We start from the raw sequence: 20350 nt of genomic DNA, 5'->3' as shown, positions 1-20350 counted from the left end.
AAAAGGGGATGGTGAAAGTACTGCCTACTTTTTCTACAACCAAAAAACCCCAGAAAAACAAAACTCCCTCACAACACAACAAACCTTCCTGTTTTTTAAATTACCTAGAACTTGCCAATACTGGGGTCCACTAAAATATATATGAAAGTAAATCCTTGCCATTGATGACATTTTCCATTCTAAGGCCCCCTCTAGAACAAAGGATGTATGTTCTTCTAGCCCTTCTAGTTACCACATATGGAAGTATTTAGGATCCTACAGGTCTGACCTTGTGTATTCTAAGACATCTTCTTGCTCTTTCCCAGTGGCTACTCCCAGGCTTGACATTCAGTGTGCTAAAATCAACCAAGAGGTTCCTTCTTTGATATGGAGTGCTATTGTAATTACTATTAATGATAACCAATGAAGAGTATTTTTGACAAACCAGATGTTCCATGTGATATATTTAAAAAGGACTCAATTTAAATTTCAAATCTTTATATCTTGCAGACACATGTGCACTGTAATACTATCCAAATAAATGAAAAATTAAAGGAAAAAAAAAAACCTTTCTTGACCATAGCCAGGTGTGGCTTTCAAACAAAGCATGCCAGAGTTAGGAAAGTCTTTAAAACAATGAATGTTATGGAGTCCTCCCAGTTACCTTTCAAGGGGGAATGTTGGAGGGGGCTGAGACTATAGAATATAGAACTTCCTAATTAGGGAAGTAAGTCCCTCCTCTGAATGTCCCAAATTGGAAAGGAAAGTGAAGCCAGAAGATGAGATCCAGGAAGGTGCTTAGAATGCAGAATGTCTGGGCTTGAAGGAAATTTCAGATCCAGAATCCTGAACTGAATGAGGCTGTAGAAGCTGAAGGGACTAGAACAGAGAGAGATGGAGATGTTCAGAAGCAGACAATGGAAATTGTCAGAAGCAAGAGATTTTAGCACATAGAAGGTCAGCCATGGAAGTAGCCATGGAGAAAAGGAGAGATTTAGGAGAACAATTAGAAGAAGAGATATCGCAGCAAGGAGAAACCTTAGGAGACTCCAACATATCAGAAATAGATGTGTCCTCAATACCAGGATATATCATTGCTGGAAGACCTTTGAGAAGATAAATCATTAGGTCTGGGAGGCCCACAGAATGGAAAATATATATTAGGAGGTTTAATGTTATTATTTATTCTTAGTGGGCCAAAAGATTGCAGCTAGGTGGTACAGCAGATAGAGTGCCAGGCCTGGAGTCAGGAAGACCTGAGTTCAAATCTGGCCTCAGACACTTACTAGCTGTGTGACCCTGGGCCAGTCACCTAATCCTGTCTGGCTAAAGTTTCCTCAATCTGTAAAATGAGCTGGAAAAGGAAATGGCAAACTACGACAATGTCTTTGCCAAGAAAACCCCAAATTTGAGTCACAAAGAGTTAGGACTGAAATGACTGAACAACAACAACAGTAGGCCAAAATATTGGCCAGTTTGAAATAATTGTTTTAAAAAGAAGTAAATTTGGTGTATGAGATTAATAATTTTTTCCGATTTAATTTGTATTAGCCCAGTCCTGATTTTGTCCCAAAAAAAAAATAAGCACCCCATGGGCAAAGGGTGTGGTGAATGGACTGTCTCTTTAAAGACTAGCCAAAAAAGTCCTACCAAAAGAAAATCATTTCCACACTGAACAAATTCAGTTCAGTGTAATTTCTTCTTTGGTAAAGACTGCTATTGATATTGTTTAATCATACCAAGTATCTTTTATTGAATATCATTTTTATACTATATCAAAACACTTCGACTAACAAAGAAAGTTTTCCTCAGGCTTTGAACATTTTTTAAATGTTTTGAGTATATGTGTGTATTTATATATAATATATGTGTGTATATATATAATATATGTGTGTGTATATATATGAGCAAATGTCACGTGTGAATGTTGATGGGTAAAAAGAAATGACGTGGAAAAGGAAGAAGAGGAAACAGGACTGAAACGACTGAACCACAAGAAGAAAACACAGCAAATATCCCTGATTTCTCTGACACAGTCTCTGAGAGGAGTCAGTCAGTCAGCAGGAAAGGTGCCAAGGACAAGACCTGTTCACTCCAGACCATGCATGAATCTATAGCTTAGACAGAAGCTTTGCCGTAGGCTTTGGGGATGGATGCGGGGGTTAGGGGGGGCAGCCTTGCTCTGGGGTACTCCTGAAGGAGTCACGAATCCTCCTGCGTGATCTCTAGTCACCACACCGTCACTGTGGGAGAGGCGGGGCTTGCTCAGACACCCTTCAGAAAGGCCACTGATGGCCATTTCCTAGGGCACGACACGACAGACACCTGGAAGCTCTGCGGGTGCTGAACAGGCCGGATACAAGGTGTGGGTGCGTACCTGCGTGGGAGGGGGCGCACCTAGGTCCCGCGATGCTATGCCCAGGTAGAGCAGCGTCCCGTCTCTATGGTGACTGCCCCTGGCTCCAGGTAACCATTGCCCTGGGCAGGCCAGGGGAGTGGGCCCCGACCCTCCGCCGTGGCCCTGCGCCTCAGTCTTGGCACCTCCGACCCTTGGCGGGCGCCGCGCTGTACAGGTCAAAGGGCACCACCCCTCCGGCCACAGGGGAGGAGAGGGGGGCGGGTTCTGTGCCCAGGCCTATGCAGAAATTGAGGGAGCAGCTCCAGGGCCGGGAGTGCTCCAAGTGGGCCCCCCCGGGCCCTGTCATCCTTGGAGACGCCTGCGAAGGGGCCCCCCGGGAGCAGCCTCCACTGCTTGGTGTCCCTCGCCATTCCGGGAGGAGCCAAAGGATGGGGGCGGGGGCGGACGCCCCTCCAAGACCTCGGAGAACGTGAGCGCGCCCTGTCCCTCCACCTGTCCGCAGCCAGAGTTGCGGGGTCCTGGGCCCTCAAAGGGAGGCGGGGCAGGGGCAGATGAGCGAGGAGTGATGAGGCCAGGTGGTTTTTACCCCAGGCAGAAGTCAGGCATTCCAAACTAAGAATTAAAAAGGAGGCCTGGGCGGGCAGCTTCTTTCTGGGCTCTGGCTCCCTCTTCAGCTTTTTCTTTTTGGGGGGAGGGGAGGGGGCTGGGTTGTCTCGGGTAGGGGCGTGGTGGCGCCCTGCAGTTCAGGTTCTCTGGTTCTATTGATATTACTATTAATGGTAAGGAATGGGCACCAAACCTCAGGTGTTACATACCCAGAACTTAAAAGGAACAAGGCTTCTGTGAAGAAAGCAGAATATTCCTAAGACCCCTGTGCATTATAATAGTAATCTAATAAATAATAAATAAACAAAAATGAACTTTATGCATCACAGGATAGTGCGGCCTTCGAACCGGAATATATCTCCACTTCCAGGGGGAAAGTGGAAAGTAGCTGACAGTTTAGGATACAGAATGTCCTTGCTGGGGGTACATCTCCCATCTAAATCTCTCAATGAGGAGGGGAAAGTGAAACCAGAATATCAGATCAGGGAGGGCACTTAGAACCTAGAATGTCTGAGCTTGAAGGAAATTTGAATCTTGAATCCGCAGCTGGGTGAGTCTGCAGAAGCAGGAATGTCAGCAGAAGGAGACCTAGAGCAAAGAGAGCCCTTAGAACAGCAAAGGTCAGACCTTGCAGGGTCCTAGGAAGCCTTCCATGTGACTGCTGGGAGGGCTCTGAGAACATCAATCATCTGCTGGGGAAGGGACCTTGGAATTGAAAATCTCACCAATGGCAAAGATTCGCTTTCATATGTGGTCTTAGTGGGCCCAAATATTGGCCAGTTTGTGTTAATTTTTTTTTAAAAAAGGGAGATTTTTTTTTTCTGAGATCAGTCATTCCAATTTAGTTTATATTACAGATTGGTGAAGCTTAAAAAAATCCTCAACTACACAGACTAAAGGCTGTAGTGAAAGTATTGAATATTTATTGGCAAGCTTAAGAGAAAACCCCAAACCCTCAAAACACTGGCACAGGGAAATAAATACAGTTCCACAAAATTCCTTTTTTAGTATAGACTGCTATTGATATCGCTATTAATCATAATGAATAAAGGGCCTTATCTGGCCACAAAACAAGGTATTCTGTAAACCGTATTTATAACTTATCTTTTGCATTGAATATATCATTAAGGTGCTTTGTCATAATGATGATTGAAAAAGGGAAGTCTCAGTATGGAATAGAAAGTGAATCCAGACTATCAGATTGGATAAGGGATTTAGAACCTAGAATGTCTGAGCTTGAAGGAAATTGGGAATGCAGAATCCTGAGATGGATAAGGCTGGAGAAGCTGGAATATCAGTGTTAGTAAAGATTGGGACATAGAGAGTGGGAGATATTCAGGGGTTAAGAATGGAAATTGTTAGAAGCAAAAGATTTTGTATGAGATAGCTGGGAAGGCTCTGAGAACATAGATCATCTGCTCTGGAAGGGGCCTTAGAGTGGAAAAGCTCACCAGTGGCAAGCATTTACTTTCATATATAGACTTAGTGGGCCCAAATATTGGGAATTTCTAATTAATTTAAAAAATAAGAAGTTAGTTTTTTTTGTATAAGATCATTGATTTATTCCAATATAATTTAAAATTACACATTAGTGATGCATGAAAAAATCAAACAAAAACATTCTTATCTTCAGCCACACTGCCAAAAGGGTTGAGTTATATTACTGAGAATTTTTTGGCTAGCCAAATACTCTCCTCCCAAGAAAAGAAACCATGACACAAACAGGCATACCAAAACAAATTCATTATCATGCAGTTCCTTGTTTGTTAAAGATTGCCATTACTCTTACTGTTACTGGGAGTGAAAGTAAGGGATTTTGGGCCCAAAAATAACGTATTATGTACAGAGAAATTATCAGGGAGATGTTTTATGTTTCCAGATCAGTATATTGGTAAGACCCATGGGTTCATTGCAATAACAATCCAATGCATAAGAATTTTAAAAATAAACTTTCTACATCATAGGATGGTCTGGCTTTAGGACCAAAAATGTCATGTCTTGGAAGGTCCTTAGAACATTGAATGTCTGGGCATCCATGTAGGAATTTCATGTGGAAATGTTGGAAGTAGCTAATAGATACAGAATGTTGGAGCTAGGAATGAAGTCCTGCCTCTGAATTTACCAATGTGGACTCGAAAGTTAAGCCAGAGTTCTAGATCAGGGACAGCACTTAAAACCTAGAATGTCTGGGCTTGAAGGAGATTTGATGTACACAGAAGTCATAATATCAGTACTGGGACTTAGAACAAGTATTGTCTGAATTGTATGGAATTTCCAAATCAAGATGGGGCACTAGAACATGCCCTAACAACATTGGGAGGGACCTTAGAAGACAGGAGATGAAAGATGATCACAGCTTGAGAAAAGAAATTTCAAGAGCCAGTGGGACCTTGGGACAGAGAAGGTCAAGACTGGGAAGAGCCATAGAGCAGAGAATGGCAGAAGTGAGAGAACAAAGGGACATTAGAGCTATTCTAGCCTTTAGAACAGAGAATGTCAGAAGTCAGAGGGGTCTTGAAGGTAGAGAATGTCCAAGCTGGGGGTTCCAGGAGTTGGTAAATAATCAGCTATGGAACACAAAATATTATCGCTGGGAAAGAGGTTGCTTGGTTATGTGCTCAGTGGGCCAAAGTATGGGGAAGAACCAGATAATTTAAAAAACAAGAAGCCATTGTATGTTGGGGATGAGTTCATTCATATCAATGTATTTTATATCAGGCACAGCAGTGATGCTTTGAATGAAAACTGAGGTCTTCAAATACCCAAATAATCTTGCAAGGTGCCAAAACAATAAGAAAAAAAGCAAAAAAGAATATCTTGTAGCAGCCTACAGTTCCTTCATCAGGTAAGACAGGTATTGATATTCCTCTTAATGATAATGATGGTGGAGTATTTTGGGGAAAAGAGTAGATGTTAAGTCCTTGCAATTAAAAGGAAAAGGATGTGTGCTTTGAAGTCATTATAATGATAAGGCAGAAGTAAAGTGTATTGAAATCAATAAACTGAAAATTTTAAAGGAATAAAAGGACCATCACATATCTGAAGAAGTTGTGGCCTTAGAACCTCGAACCCCAGATTTGGAAGTGCCCTTAGAACCTCACACTTCTAGCCTCCAAGATGACATTTTGGGCAGAATATTGGAGGTGGTAGGGAATCTGGAATAAACTTTCCTTGTTAAGATGGAAGTCACAGTCTGAATGTCAGAACCTGGATAAGACAGAGAAGCTAGAATATCAGATCTAGGAGGACACTTAGAACCCAGAATTTCTGAGCTTCAAAGAGAGCAAAGAGAGGCCTTAGAACGCAAAAGATCAGAACTTGGAGTGTCCCAAAAATCATCCTATATGACAGCTGAAAGAGTTCTGAGAACCTAAATCATCTGCTCTAGAAGGGGCCTTTGAATGGAAAAATATCATAAATGATAAAGATTTATTTTCATATATATGTAGATATAAACAAAATATTCAGTTAATATTCTAGTTAAAATTTAAAAAAAACAAACAGACGAAGCTAGACTGTTGGTATGGTATCAGTCATTTATTCCAATTTAATTTTTATTATCCAGTGGTAAATCTTAAAAAAAAAAAATCTCATTTACCCAACCACACAAGCAAAAGGGTATGGTCAAAGTACTTACTATGTCATGACTAGCTTAAAAAAAAAAAAATCCTAAATCCCCAAAGACTGGTACCTGGAAAGAAATGTAATTCCATACATTTCCTTCTTTGGTAAAGACTGCTGTTGATATTACCTTTAATAATAATGAATATAGAGTCTTTTTAGCCAAAGAATCAAGGTATTACATAAAGAAGAATTTAAAAAGACGTGGCTTATGGTTCAAAATTGATATATCCAAAATACCATTATACATTGTAAAAATAATACAATCAATAAAAAGTGGACAGGGGAAAATTTTATAAATCACAGGACAGTGCAAACTTAGAACCAAGAGTGTCACAGTTGGGAAAGTCATGTCAAGTCCTGAAGTAAATCAAACACATGAGTGGAGGAATAAAGTGTCTTTAATTGAGATAATAGGGGAACAAACCTGCCATCATGGGAGAATGTCCCACCAGGAAATTCATAGTAAAACATTCTTATACTTTTAGGAGAAAAGGAGGAGTAGATAGTATAAGATAACAAGGCCTGGTCATGAGACCCTAGTCACCCTTGGCAATCCGGGCAAGAACACCCACTCATTCTTGGTTCATTTACCCTTCATGATCTAATAGGCCATAGGTCTAAGTGAACAGGACAAGGACATTAGGACCTGAGATCCAGCTCAAATTTAGTTCTTTTATAAGGTAAGATCCTCAGGTGGGGACTTAGGGTGTGGTTCAGTTCAACCCAATGGAGAGTAATATCTTCATAGTAGGGATGCAAGAATATTCCTAGAATCCTGATATTATTAGGATTAATAAGATGAATGGGAGATAATAAGTAATATTGTTTTATATTAACAAGATTATTGTCAGTCATCATAACCTTATAGATGGTAGGAGGGTGTTTCTTTACATCCCAAATAGTCATGTCTTGGAATTTGTTAGAACATTGACTATCTGGGCTTCTGGGTACCATTCTGGGTGAATGTTGGAGGTGGCCGAGAGGTTAGAATAAAGAATTCCTGAGGTAAGTGTAAGCCCTGCTTTGAAATGTTCTAATTTAGGGTTAGCTAGGTGGTGCAGTGAATAGAGCACCGGCCCTGGATTCAGGAGGACCTGAGTTCAAATCTGGCCTCAGAGACATAACACTCACTAGCTGTGTGACTCTGGGCAAGTCACTTAACCCCAATTGCCTCACCAAAAACAAACACACACACAAACAAAAAAAAAAAAACAGACGTGTTCTAATTTATGGTGGAAAATAACACCAGAAATTTAGAAATTTAGAACTTAGACTGTCTGAGCTTGAAGGAAAATTCAAATCTGGCATCCAAGGAAGGATGAAGCTGTAGGAGCTGAAATGCCAATGTTGGGAGGAGCAAGAACAAAGAAAGTGTGACTTGTTCAGTGGCTGAGAATGAAGGTTGTCAGAATTAATACAATTTTAGCACATAGAAGATCAGGTTTGGGAGCTGCCACGGAGAAGAGAATGAGTAGGAGAGGACAATGCTTATATAAAGGGATGTCAGATTGAGGAGAGGCCTTAGAACACAAAAGATCCAATCTTAGAATGTCCTAAAAAACTCCAAATGTGATAGCTGGGAAGGCTCAGAGAACATCAATCATCTGTTCTGGAAAGGGCCTTAGAATGAAAAATATCATAAATGGGACCAATTTGTTTTCACAAAAATTCTTAATTGGCCAAAAGGTTGGCCAATGCCAGGTAATTTAAAAAACAAGAAGGTAGATTTTTTGAAGTAGTCCAGTAGTGATGTTTAAAAAAAATCTCACATTGTCAACCCCACAACCCCAAGAGTATGGCAAAAGTTCTCTCTCTTTTGTGACTGGACAAAATATTACCCCCAAAATGAAAATACCTGTGCAAGGAAAAAAATGCATTTTCCTGCAGTTCTTTCTTTCTTAAAGACTGCCATTAACTGTTCTATTAATAATTATGAACTTAGAGTATTTTTGGACAAAAAAAAACCAAACAAACAAGGAATTTGGTACTAAGGACTCATAAAAGAGAATTCTGATGTTTCCAAATCATTATACCAGTGAGGCACATGTGCATTTTTATAATAATCCAATGCATTTTTTAAAACTAGGGGAAAAACTATTATAGATCACAGGAAAGTATGGCCACAGGACCAAAAATGTCAGAGCTGGTGAGGGTCCTTAAATCACTGAATGTCTGTCCTTTCAGGTTCCAGTGGGAACATTGGAGATACCCAGCAGCTCAGAAAACAAAATTTCCAAGCTATGAGGTAAGTCCTGCCTTTAAATATCCCAATTTGGAGTGGAAAGTTAAGCCAAACCATTAGGTTGGAGAGGGCTCTTAGAAGCTAGGATATCTAACCTGGAAGGAAATTTTGAATACAGAATCCAAAGCTCCAAGCCCATAGAAGTTGGAATTTCAGTGTAGGGAGAGACTGGAACAGAAAAAGTGGGAAGTGTTCAGAGGCTGAGAAGGGAAATTGTCAGAAGAGTGGGATTTGAGCACACACAATGCCAGCCCTGGCAGTAGCCCTGAGGAAGAGAATGAGAGAGTTCAGTAAGCATTTTGAAAAAGGGATACTGGATCACAGAGAACTCTTAGAACATTAAAGGTCACAGCTGGAGTCTCCTACATACTCCCATAGGCCATTGCTGGGAGGGCTCTGAGAACAGAAATCATCTTGTCTGGAAGGGGCCGTAGCAAAGAAAATGTCATAAGTGACAAGTAATTATTTTCATATCTATTCTTCATAAGCCACAATATTGAGCACGTCTAGATAAATTACAAAACAAGAAGAATTGTAAAACCACCGCTAGGGTCATGAAAAATCAGACACTATTGAAATGACTAAATAACAATAACATTAAATCATTTATTCCAAATTAATACACATTACACAGAGCTTTAAAAAACAAATTCATATCCTCAACCATATCACCAGAAGGGTTTTGTGAAAGTTCTGACTCTTTTTTGGCTAGCTAAGCACACTCCTAAAACCCAAATCCCAACACAAGAAAACAAATGTAGTTCCAGCAGCTCTTTCTTTGGTAGAGATTGCTGATGATATTACTATTAATGATCATGAATATATAGTATTTTTCACCGCAAAAAGCTAGATGTTGTATTTCAAAGACTCATTAGATAACAATTTATATTTAAAAACCATTATATCAGTAAGGCCTACGTGCATAATAATAATAATATATTAAAGAATAATATAATGATAAATAATACTCCTTTTAAAAATTCGAAAACAAAAACCTGATACATCATAGAATGATGTGACTTCAGAACCAAAATTGTCATATCTTGGAAGGTCCTTCAACCACTGAATTTCTGGCCTTTCAGGTGCCATTTAAAGGAGAAAATTTGAGGTGCCTTAGAGCTTAGAATACAAAATTTCTTGGCTAAGCAGTAAATCCTGCCTCTCTATGTCTAAATTTACACTGAAATGTGAAGCCAGAATGTTAGATCAGGAAGGGCATATAGAATCTAGAATATCAGAACATGAATATCCAGAATCCAGATCTGGATGAGGATGTAGAAGCACAAATGTTGGTGCAAGGAGAGACCAGAACAGAGATACTGGGAGATGTTCAGAGGGTCCATCTTTTATTTCAATTTTAATTTATATTATATAGTGGTGATGCTTTTTGAAAACATTTCAAATCCTCAACTATCCAGCTAAAAGATTTTGATGAGAGTACAATCTAATTTTTGCTTAGCTAAATAAAACCACAAAAACACAGAATTTGTGCACACTAATGTGAGAAGTGACTCATTCAGACTCAGGAGGGATGAAGTCAAAAGCCCAGCTTATTACACAGTTGCAACCATGGGTGTCTTATGGACTAGGACACACTGTATCAAAGCACAAGTTCACTATTTCTCTCTAATCCTGGCCACAAAGTCCCTCCTCTGTTTTCTTATTGGCTGAGTACTCCAGAGTGTACAACTTTCTGATATGCCTATTACATATTACCCCTTGATATGTCTTCCCGCTTCTACATACATTGCATGTTAGCCCTGCCTGGAGGTGGAGAAGTTAGTATTCATGAGCCTATTAAGCATGTGCACTCTAAGCAAAGCTTAACCTTTGTCCTACTTACTAACAGCAAAACAAGATAAGACCACCTGTATCTGGTTTTACTTAGTTACTTTTTCTAGCAGTGGTTTCAATTTTATGGAAATAAACATTTTCATTATATCTTTCAATCAAAACAAAAGCAATTCCATGGAGTTCCTTCTTCGGTAAAGACTACTATTGTTATTACTATTAATGATAATTAATATAGAGTACTTTTGGACAAAAAAAAGTGTTACATAAAGAGTACAAATATAATTTTCATCACTTATTTTTCAAAATCATTATATCAGTAAGACCTCTGCACATTCTTATAAAAGAAAAAACTTTAAAAAAACCTTATAGATCACAAAAGGGTATAGCCTTACCCAAAAAGATCAAATCTTAGAAGGTCTTTGGAGCACTGAATATCTGGGCTTCCAAGTACACTTCAAGGAGTAACATTGGAGGTGGACTGGACCTTAGAATACAGAATTTCCTCGCTAGGAGGTAAGTTTCGCTTCTAAATGTCCCCATTTGGAGTAGAATATGAAGCCAAAATTTAAGATAGGGAGCTCAAAGGAAATGTGGAATCCAGAAGCATTAGTCGGATGAGGCTGAAGAAGCTGGAAGGTCTCTATTGGAGGGAATAGAACAGAGAGAATGGGAGGTGTTCAGAGGCTGAGAGCAGAAATCGTCCGACACAGTGAGATTTTAGTGCACATCACGTCAAGCCTGGGAGTAGCCATGGAGAAGAGCATGAGAGATATAGGAAAGCATTTACACAAAGGGATATGCAAGCAAAGAGAGCAATTGGAAGACAAAAGGTCAGATCTGGTGTGTCCTACAAACTGCCATAGGCCATGGCTGGGAGGGCCCTGAGAACATAAACCATCTGCTCTGGAAGGGCCTTAGAATGGAAAGCAGCATAAATGGCAAGGATTTATTTTTATATATATTCTTAGTTGCCAAAATATTGATCAGTTCTAGATCACTTAAAAAATGTTATTCAAATTTAATTTATGTTATGGAATGGTGAGCTTTTAAAAAAAAACTTACATCCTCAGCCATAGAGCCAAAAGAGTACAATGAAACTACTGTTTATTTTTTGCTAGTCATAGTAATCACCATATAACATAAAACCTTCCCACTCAAATGTTATTCCATGCAGTTCCTTCTAAGGGAAAGATTGCCATTGTGATAAATATTAATGATAATCAATATAAAGTATTTTGGCAGGATTAAGTTGTTCTATATAGAATATATAATGGTACAACACTTATACTTTAAAAACATAATACTGGTAAGGCACATGTGCATTGTAACAATATCCAATAAGTAAGAAATGAAAAAAAAAACTATTAGAGTCATAGCAGAGTACAGAAGTAGAATAAAATATGTCAGGGCTGGGCAGGTCCTTAGGTTTTTTAATATTATGTAATACTTCCAGGTACCTTTCAGGGAGGAATGTTGACATTTACTGAGAGGTTAGAATTCAGGATTTCCTAGGTGGGTTGTGATCCCTGAGTTTGAATGTCTGAATTTGGAATGGAAATAAAGCCAGAATTTCAGATCAGGGTAAGCACGTAGAACTGTGAATGTCTGAGCCTGAAGGGAATTTCAAAGCCAGACTCCTGAGCTAAATGAGGCTTTAGAAACTAGAATGTCAGAATTCTAGGGACTAGAAGTGAGAGAGTGGGAGATGTTCAGATGCCAAGGATGAAAATTATCAGAAGCGGTGGGATTTGAGCACACAGAATATCAGGCCTGGGAGTAGCTTTGGAGAAGAGAATGAGAGATTCAGGAGAGCACTTAGAAAAAGGGATAGAAAAAAAAAAAAAAAAGGAAAGAAAAGAAAAGAAAAGAAAAAGGGATAGCAAAGGGAGGAGAGCCCTTATAACCCAGCATCATATCAGACTTAGGAATGTCCTCAATATCATGGCATGGGATTGCTGGCAGGTCTCTGAAAAGATAAATCATCAGTCCTGGAGGGTCCTAAGAATCAATACTATTATAAATTAGGTGGCTTGATTCTATTATGTATTCTTAGTGGGCCAAAATATTAGCCAGTTTGAATTAAATTAAAAATCAAAAAGAGAGTACATTTTCTTAATTCATGTTCTTTCAAAAAGAAATCTCACACCCGAGCAGTATTGCCAAAAGAGTATGGTTGAAAGTGATGTCTATTTAATGGCTAGCCAGAAAACTCCAGAAAAACAAAAAAACCTCCACTGGAAATAAATGCAATTCCATGCAGGGCATTTTTTTGGGTAAAGACTGCTATTGTTATTTCAATGAGTGACCATTAATACAGAGTCTGTTTGACAAGTAAACATAGCATTCCTTACAGAATATTTCAAAGGTCCAGGACACATACTTGAAATGATTATATTCGCAAGACTCTTATGCAGTGTAATAATATTCAATAAACTAAAAAGTAAAAAGAAAACAAAACTTTTAGAATATAACTTGTTGCAGCTTTCAAACAAAATATGTCAGGAATGGAAAATCCTTAGAACATTGAATGTTATTGAGTACTTTCATTTACTTGCAGTGGAGCTAGATGAGAGCTTGGAATGCAAAATTTCTTATCTAGGAGCGAAGTCACACCTCTGAAAGTCCAAATGTGGAATGGAAATAAAATGAATCCAGAAAATCTGTTTGGGGAAAGGATTTACAATCTAGAATAGTAAACTTGAAGGAAATTTCAAATACATAAATTTGACCTGGATTAGAATTAAGAAGCTGCAATATCCACATTGTGAGAGGATAGAATAGAGAAAGTGGGAGATGTTCAGGGGCTGAAAATGAAAAGTGAAGCACATAGAATGTTACCCTTTGGAGTAGCCATGGAAAAAAGAGTGAGAGATTGAGAATACTGTGAAGAAGAGATATCAGAGTAAAGAGAGCCCTTAGAACTCAAAAGGCCAGATCTTGGAATGTTCTAAAAATCCACGTTTGATAGCGAGGAAGACTCTGAGAACATAAATCGTTTGGTCAGGAAAGGGCCTTAGAATGGAAAGTTTCATAAAGGGCAAGAATTTATATTTATGTATTCTTAGTGGGCTCAAATATTGACTTGTTTTGGGTAATTTGAAAACATGAAGGTAGATTTTTCACATGAGATAAATCATATATTCCAATTCAATTAATATTATGCATTAGTGATACTTTTTTTTTAAAAGTCTAACATACTTAACCACATAGCCAAAAGGGAATAGTGAATATACTGTCTATTTTTCGGCCAGCCAAAATCTGTACACAAAAACAAATGTAATTCCATGTAGATCCTTCTTTGGTAAAGACTGCTATTGATATTACTATTAATGATACTGAATATAGAGTATTTTTGGCCAAAAGAACAATGAAGCATTGTGTTCTTAGGATTCATAAGATACAGGACGTATGCTTCCAAATCATTACATTAGTTAGACTTATGCGCAGTGTAATAATAATTCAATTAAAAATAACTTAAGCAAAAAAAACAACCTTATAAATCATAGGAGGGTGTTTTTCTTTTTTCTTTCTTTCTTTTTTTTTTGTTGTTGGTCAGGTTACATTTATTCATCTATTCCCTCAACAAGAATCTTTGCATGTTACCTCATTTGATTCTCATATCATCCTTCTGATATAGGTGCTATTATTATCTAGATTTTAGACACGTATATCTACAAACACACTCACACATGTATGTATATAAAATAATCCTATACAGAAACTGAGGAGGAAAGAAGTTAAGTGACTTGTCCAGGGTCACATGAATAGTGTCTATAGCAGGATTTGAATACAGATCTTCCAATGTAATCATTCTGTCTGCTGCACCACTTAGCTGCCCCACCTATCATCTTTGTGCACTAAATGATTTGCAAATCTATATATTGAAGCCCAGCATCTCCCTTGAGTTTCAGTCTTTAATCTTCAGTTGCTTATTGGAAATTGTAATCTGTATCCTGGAGACATCTCAAACTCAGCCTATCTAAACTAATCAGTTTTCCTCCCAAATCCTCCCCTCCTCCAGACTTCATTCTTTCATGTACCAGTCACTATGCTTTCTTTCTGTCCACATTATTCTCTGCTCCTCATTCTTCCTCATTCTGCATACATAATCAGTTGTCTGATCTTGTCAGTGCTACTTCCCTTTGGCCTCTTGTAGCCAACTTCTTCTCTTTACTCACATAGCTACCCCCTTAGCTCAGTTTCTCATCTCCCTCTCTCTCCTAGACCATTGCAACAGTATATTTGTCTTCCCTTGCCTTAAGTTTCTCACAATTCCTGGCCATCCCACACAGCTGCCAAAGTGATTTTTTTTTTGTGACTTGGGCTTTCTTTTCTTTTCTTTTTATTGTTTTTATATTTTTTTAAATATAAATTTATTTATTTTTAGTTTTCAACATTCACTTGCACAAGTTTTTGAGTTCCAAATTTTCACCCCATCTCCCCCCTTCCCCCACCCCAAGATGTCATGCATTCTGAATATCCCTTCCCCTAGTCTGTCCTCTCTTCTATCTCTCTCCCCTTCTCTTATCTTCTTCCCCTTCTATTTTCCTGTAGGGCAGGATAGACTTCTGTACCCCATTTCCTATATTTCTTATTTCCCAATAGCATGTGAAAACATTTTTTTAAACATATATTTTTAAAACTTTAGGTTTCAAATTTTCTCTCTTCCTCCCTTCCCACCCACCCTCATTGAAAAGGCAAGCAACTCAATATAGGTTGTACATGTGCAGTTATACAAAACACGTCCATAGACATGTTGTGAAAAACTAACTCTATTTCCCTTAATCCTATCCTGCCCTCCCATTTATTCTATTCTTTCTCTTGACCCTGTCCCTCCTCAGAAGTATTTACTTCTGATTACCCCTTTCCCAATCTGCCCTCCTCTCTATCATCCCCCTGCTCTCTTGTCCCCTTTTCCCCCTATTTTCCTGTAGGGTAAGACAGATTTCCATACCCAATTGAATGTGTATGTTATTCCCTCCTTAAGCCAAATCCTATGAGAATAAGATTCACTCATTCCCTCTCACCTTCCCCCGTTTCCCCTCCACTGTAAGAGACTTTTCTTTTTTTTTTTTGTGAGATAATTTACCCCATTCTACCTCTCCCTTTCTTCTTCTCCGAGTATAATCCTCTCTCATCCCTTAATTTTATTCTCCAGATATGACCCCTTAATCTTCAGCTCACCCTGTGCCCTCTATCTATCTATCTACATATACATATAATTTTTTTCCTCCAACTACCCTGATACTGACAAAGGTCTCATGAGTTATAAATATCATCTTTCCATGCAGGAATGTAAACAGTTCAATCTTAATAAGTCTCTTATGATTTCTCTTTCCTGTTTACCTCTTCATGTTCCACTTGAGTCCTGTATTTGAAAGTCAAATTTTCTATTCAGCTCTGGTCTTTTCATCAGGAATGCTTGAAAGTCCTCTATTTCACTGAATGACCATTTTTTCCCCTGAAGGATTATACTCAGTTTTGCTGGGTAGGTGATTCTTGGTTGTAATCCTATCTCCTTTGCCCTCAGGAATATTATATTCCATGCCCTGCGGTCCTTTAATGTAGAAGCTGCTAAATCTTGTGTTATCCTGATTGTGTTTCCACAGTACTTGAATGTTTCCTTCTGGCAGCTTGTAATATTTTCTCCTTGACCTGGGAACTCTGGAATTTGGCTACAATATTCCTAGGAGTTTTCCTTTGGGGATCTCTTTCAGGAGGAGATCTGTGGATTCTTTCAATTTCTATTTTGCCCTCTGGTTCTATATAGGGCAGTTTTCCTTGATAATTTCTTGAAAGATGATGTCTAGGCTCTTTTTTTGATCATGGCTTTCAGATAGTCCAATAATTTTTAAATTCTCTCCTGGATCTATTTTCCAGGTCAGTTGTTTTCCAATGAGATATTTCACATTGTTTTCTAATTTTTCATTCTTTTGGATTTGTTTTACAGTGTCTTGATTTCTCATAAAGTCACTAGCTTCCAATTGCTCTATTCTAATTTTTAAGGAAGTATTTTCTTCAGTAATCTTTTGGACTTCCTTTTCCATTTGGCCAATTTTTCTTTTTAGGGCATTTTTCTCCTCATTGGCTTTTTGGACCTCTTTTGCCATTTGGGTTAGGCTATTTTTTAAGGTGTTATTTTCTTCAGTATTTTTTGGGTGTCCTTTAGCAAGCTGTTGACTTGTTTTTCATGATTTTCTGCATCACTCTCAGTTTTTCCTCTACTTCCCTTACTTGCTTCTCAAAATCCCTTTTGAGCTCTTCCAAGGCCTGGGACTGATTCGTATTTTCTTGGAGGCTTTGGATGTAGGAGCCTTCACTTTATTGTCTTCTTCTGGTTGTATATTTTGATCTTCTTTGTCACCAAAGTAAGATAATATAGTCTGACTCTTCTTGCGCTGCTTGCTCATGATCCCGGCCAATTACTTGAGTTTTAAACTCTTTGTTAAGGTAATAATCTGCTTCCATTGTGGAGAATGTACTGTCCCAAGCTTCAGGGGTTTGTACAGCTGTTTTCAGAGATACTTGTAGGGACCTGTAAATTTTCAGTTCTTCCAAGGTGGTATGATAAGAGGTGAGGTGTTTACTCCTTACCTGGCCTGTGACCACAAGTATTCCTTTCTGTCCTGTAACTGTGAGGAGGGGTTCCTCTCTACAGCCACTACAAGCTCCACCATGCCAGCATTCCTCCTTACCCCAGCACCGCCGCCCAGAACTGTGACCCAGATCCAAAGACAGGCAAAGCAAGAGATTCCTGCCTCAGCACTGGCAAAGAGATCCCTGCAGTGCCTCTCTGATCAGCCACTGGATTCCCCCTCAGTCTGTGGGCCGGAAGCTCAGGAAGCAGCTGCCCCCCCTTCCCGGGGAATGGAGCTGAGACCCCGCCTTCCTTTCTCAGCACCCACAGAAACAGACTTTTCCCACTGACCTTCTAAGTTGTCTTTGCCATTGGTGGATTGAGGAGTCTGGAAACCTCCACAGCTGCCGGAGATTCACTCCTCTGAGGCCTGCTCCAGGTTTGCTGTGGCCTGTGCACCCACACTGCCCTGCACTGCGCACCTTTCTGAGCAATCATCCAGGTTGTCTTGGGCTGGAAATTTGTTTCACTCTGTCTTTTTGTGGGTTCTGCTGCTTCAGAATTTGTTTAGAGCCATTTTTATGAGTATTTGGAGGGGTTTGGGGGAGAGCTCAAGCAAGTCACTGCTTTCACTCTGCCATCTTGGCTCTGCCCTTGAGGGTGTTTTTCTAATCTGAAAATGTCATATCTTGGATGGTCCTTAGAGCACTGAGTGTCTGGGCTTTCAGGAACCATTCGAGGATGAAAGTTGGAGGTGGTTGAGAGCTCAGAATACAGAATTTCCCAGCTGTGCAGTAAGTCCTGCCTCTGAATGTCCCATTTGGGAAGGGAACGTGAATCCCCACTTTTAGATCTGAGAGGGCACTTAGAATTTAGAATGTCTGAGCTTGAAGGAAATTACTTTTTTTTTTCTCCAAGCCCTCTAATGTTTCACTTTTTAACCGCTTGAGGCACAAGGAACATTAAAAAATTCCACTTTTATAACATTGAAAGTTCTGTATAGTGCTTGCTTATGTAATAAACCAAAATTCTTGAAATTTCTGTAACGTTTTCTATTCTGAGCAACACCCTTGTCCACAGGTTGAATTAATAACATAACAAAAGCAGGCATGATGATGGTAAAAATATTATACTCCATTTGGGTAATTGCTAAAATCATCTGATAGAATAACTCTTCTAGCTCCAAGGATGCTTAACCAAGTATGAAATTATGAAATGGATCAAACACATTTGTCCATGCAAAGAAGCTTGTCCACCTCTGAAAGCTCATGACTTTCCATTTCCAAAGGTTTTATGCAAGTGTGTACACATTTTTTTTCTTTTTGTTCCTTTTCTTAAAGGGGGTTGGTGGGGGATGGGAAAGGGGCACATTTAATTCACTTGAATGTAGTGGGCTTTGACATTACCAAAATGGATGTGGGGTTCATAAAAGATAAAATCCTTTAGGAAGGGAATATGGACCAGTCCTACAGGTAGACATTTAAAAAAAAAATCAGAACACCATTCTTTACCTTGAAGATCAATTATTTTTTGATTTAGATTTCTGATGTCACATATGACTAGCATTAAATTTGTGCTTCCCCTCCAAATACAATTATAATTTGCTAAAGAAATTCATTTTTCATTCTTTTGATGAACAATTAAAAAGAAATAAGGAAAATATTCCCATATCAGTTCGCTAAAAAATTTCTCACAAAGCCCAATTTTAACATATACCTTTTAGGATCAGAAATAGTCAAGTGCAATTGACTATTTTTATTGAGCGGGCCTTGGTGTCACAAGGATAATCCTTTACGTTCCCGTATCCAAGTTTATCCCATTCTTGCCTTCTTCCTTTCACTTCTGGGCATTTGGATGGTTTGTAATATAGGGTTGGTTTTTTTTAGTCCAGATCTCAGATTCCATCAGTGTAGGAAACTCCTGCTACAGAAATTCTACCACTACGGATCAGCAACTTTTCTATAACTTAGAATTTCTCCAAGATTTTTTTTTTTGTTTCCCATCAATGTTAAAGTTGTCTGTTCTACTCTATAATATTTCTATGATGCTTCATTTATTCCAAAGAAGCTTGCATTTTGCTGCTATTTCCTTGTCTTAGCTTTCAGTGGCAACCCTCTTACCCTAATTATCTGCAGCCTATTTACAACACTTCTTTAACATGCTCAGGTCAGCAAACTTGAGGAGCTCCAAAAAAGCCTTATTCCCCTTGGCAGAATGGCCTCCCCTTCTTCCCCACTTTTAGTCGCCAAATCATCATTTTAAGGTTCTCAGTCCTTAAGATTAAAAAACTAGAAGGGATTTTAGAATAAGATTTCAATGTTACTGAAGAGAACATATGACTTTTTTAAAGAAAAGTTTTATAAATAGGTCACAGCAAATTTGGGGGGCCACTCTATAATTCAGAAAGACTTAAGACAGTGTTCAGTCTAGAATGTCCCGATATGTACCAGATGCTAGGCTTTAGTTTTCAAATTGGTTTGTCTATAGAAAAGGAGCTTGATCAGCCTAATCCCTCTCAGAAAAAGCCTTCATCCACAATGTCAAACACTGGTGTTTCAGTGCTCAGGAAAGTAAAAAAATATATATTTGTAGGTGTAGAGGAGGAGAAATGAATGAAGATCGTGGAGATAAGTGCAAGGAAGTAAGGGGTAAGTTAAACTTACTCTAAAATGGCATGATATCAGGGTTGGAAGAGACTTCAGCTTAGAAATCATCTAATACAACATATACCTGAAAAGTAATTCCAAAAAGGACATACAGTCTCCAATTTAAAGACCTCCAATGATGGAGAATGCACAGTATCCTGAGATAACCTACTCTACTTTTGGATAGCCAACTGTCAGAAAATTTTTCTTCACTACTGATTTTTAAACTAAAAGGAAAAACTCATCAGGGTAATAGTAACAGGCCAAGGAAACCATTTTGGAATATGTAATTAATATTTTTGACTAGTAAGACAAACATGTATGGAAAATATACCATAAGTAAGTGGCTTTGACGATGAGGAAGATAATCATAGAGCTGAACAGAACTCAGATTACTTAATACAAATCTCTCATTTTACAGCGGTTCTGTGATAAAGGAGTCTGTCCTATATCAATTACAGCTGTTAGTGGCAGAGCAGAACTAGAACACAAGTTTCTTGATTCTTGCTAGTTCAGTGCTCTTC

The 20350-nt window shown here is 38.7% G+C and overlaps 1 protein-coding gene and 1 long non-coding RNA gene across 2 annotated transcripts in view; one reads left to right on the top strand and one right to left on the bottom strand.

Moving 5' to 3' along the window:
- The window catches only part of LOC110203308 (NFATC2-interacting protein-like), a 42712-nt gene extending 39736 nt beyond the window's left edge, over nucleotides 1–2976 (bottom strand). Inside the window, exon 1 of the mRNA XM_078147829.1 lies at nucleotides 2357–2976. The gene's annotated coding sequence lies outside the window, so the exon portion shown is untranslated. The remainder of the gene's footprint in view (nucleotides 1–2356) is intronic.
- Nucleotides 1986–18194, top strand: LOC144454088 (uncharacterized). The gene is made up of 4 exons (XR_002322940.2): nucleotides 1986–2342; nucleotides 5663–5789; nucleotides 8753–8813; nucleotides 17263–18194. It is a non-coding gene; the product is annotated as an uncharacterized LOC144454088 (long non-coding RNA).
- The last annotated feature ends 2156 nt before the right edge of the window (nucleotides 18195–20350 follow it).

Source organism: Phascolarctos cinereus, unplaced genomic scaffold, assembly GCF_003287225.1.
Source record: "Phascolarctos cinereus isolate Bilbo 61053 unplaced genomic scaffold, phaCin_HiC Scaffold_8;HRSCAF=390, whole genome shotgun sequence".
Lineage (NCBI taxonomy): Eukaryota > Metazoa > Chordata > Mammalia > Diprotodontia > Phascolarctidae > Phascolarctos > Phascolarctos cinereus.
The sequence above is the reverse complement of the archived record's forward strand: the minus strand, read 5'-3'. Positions and strand labels throughout refer to the sequence as shown.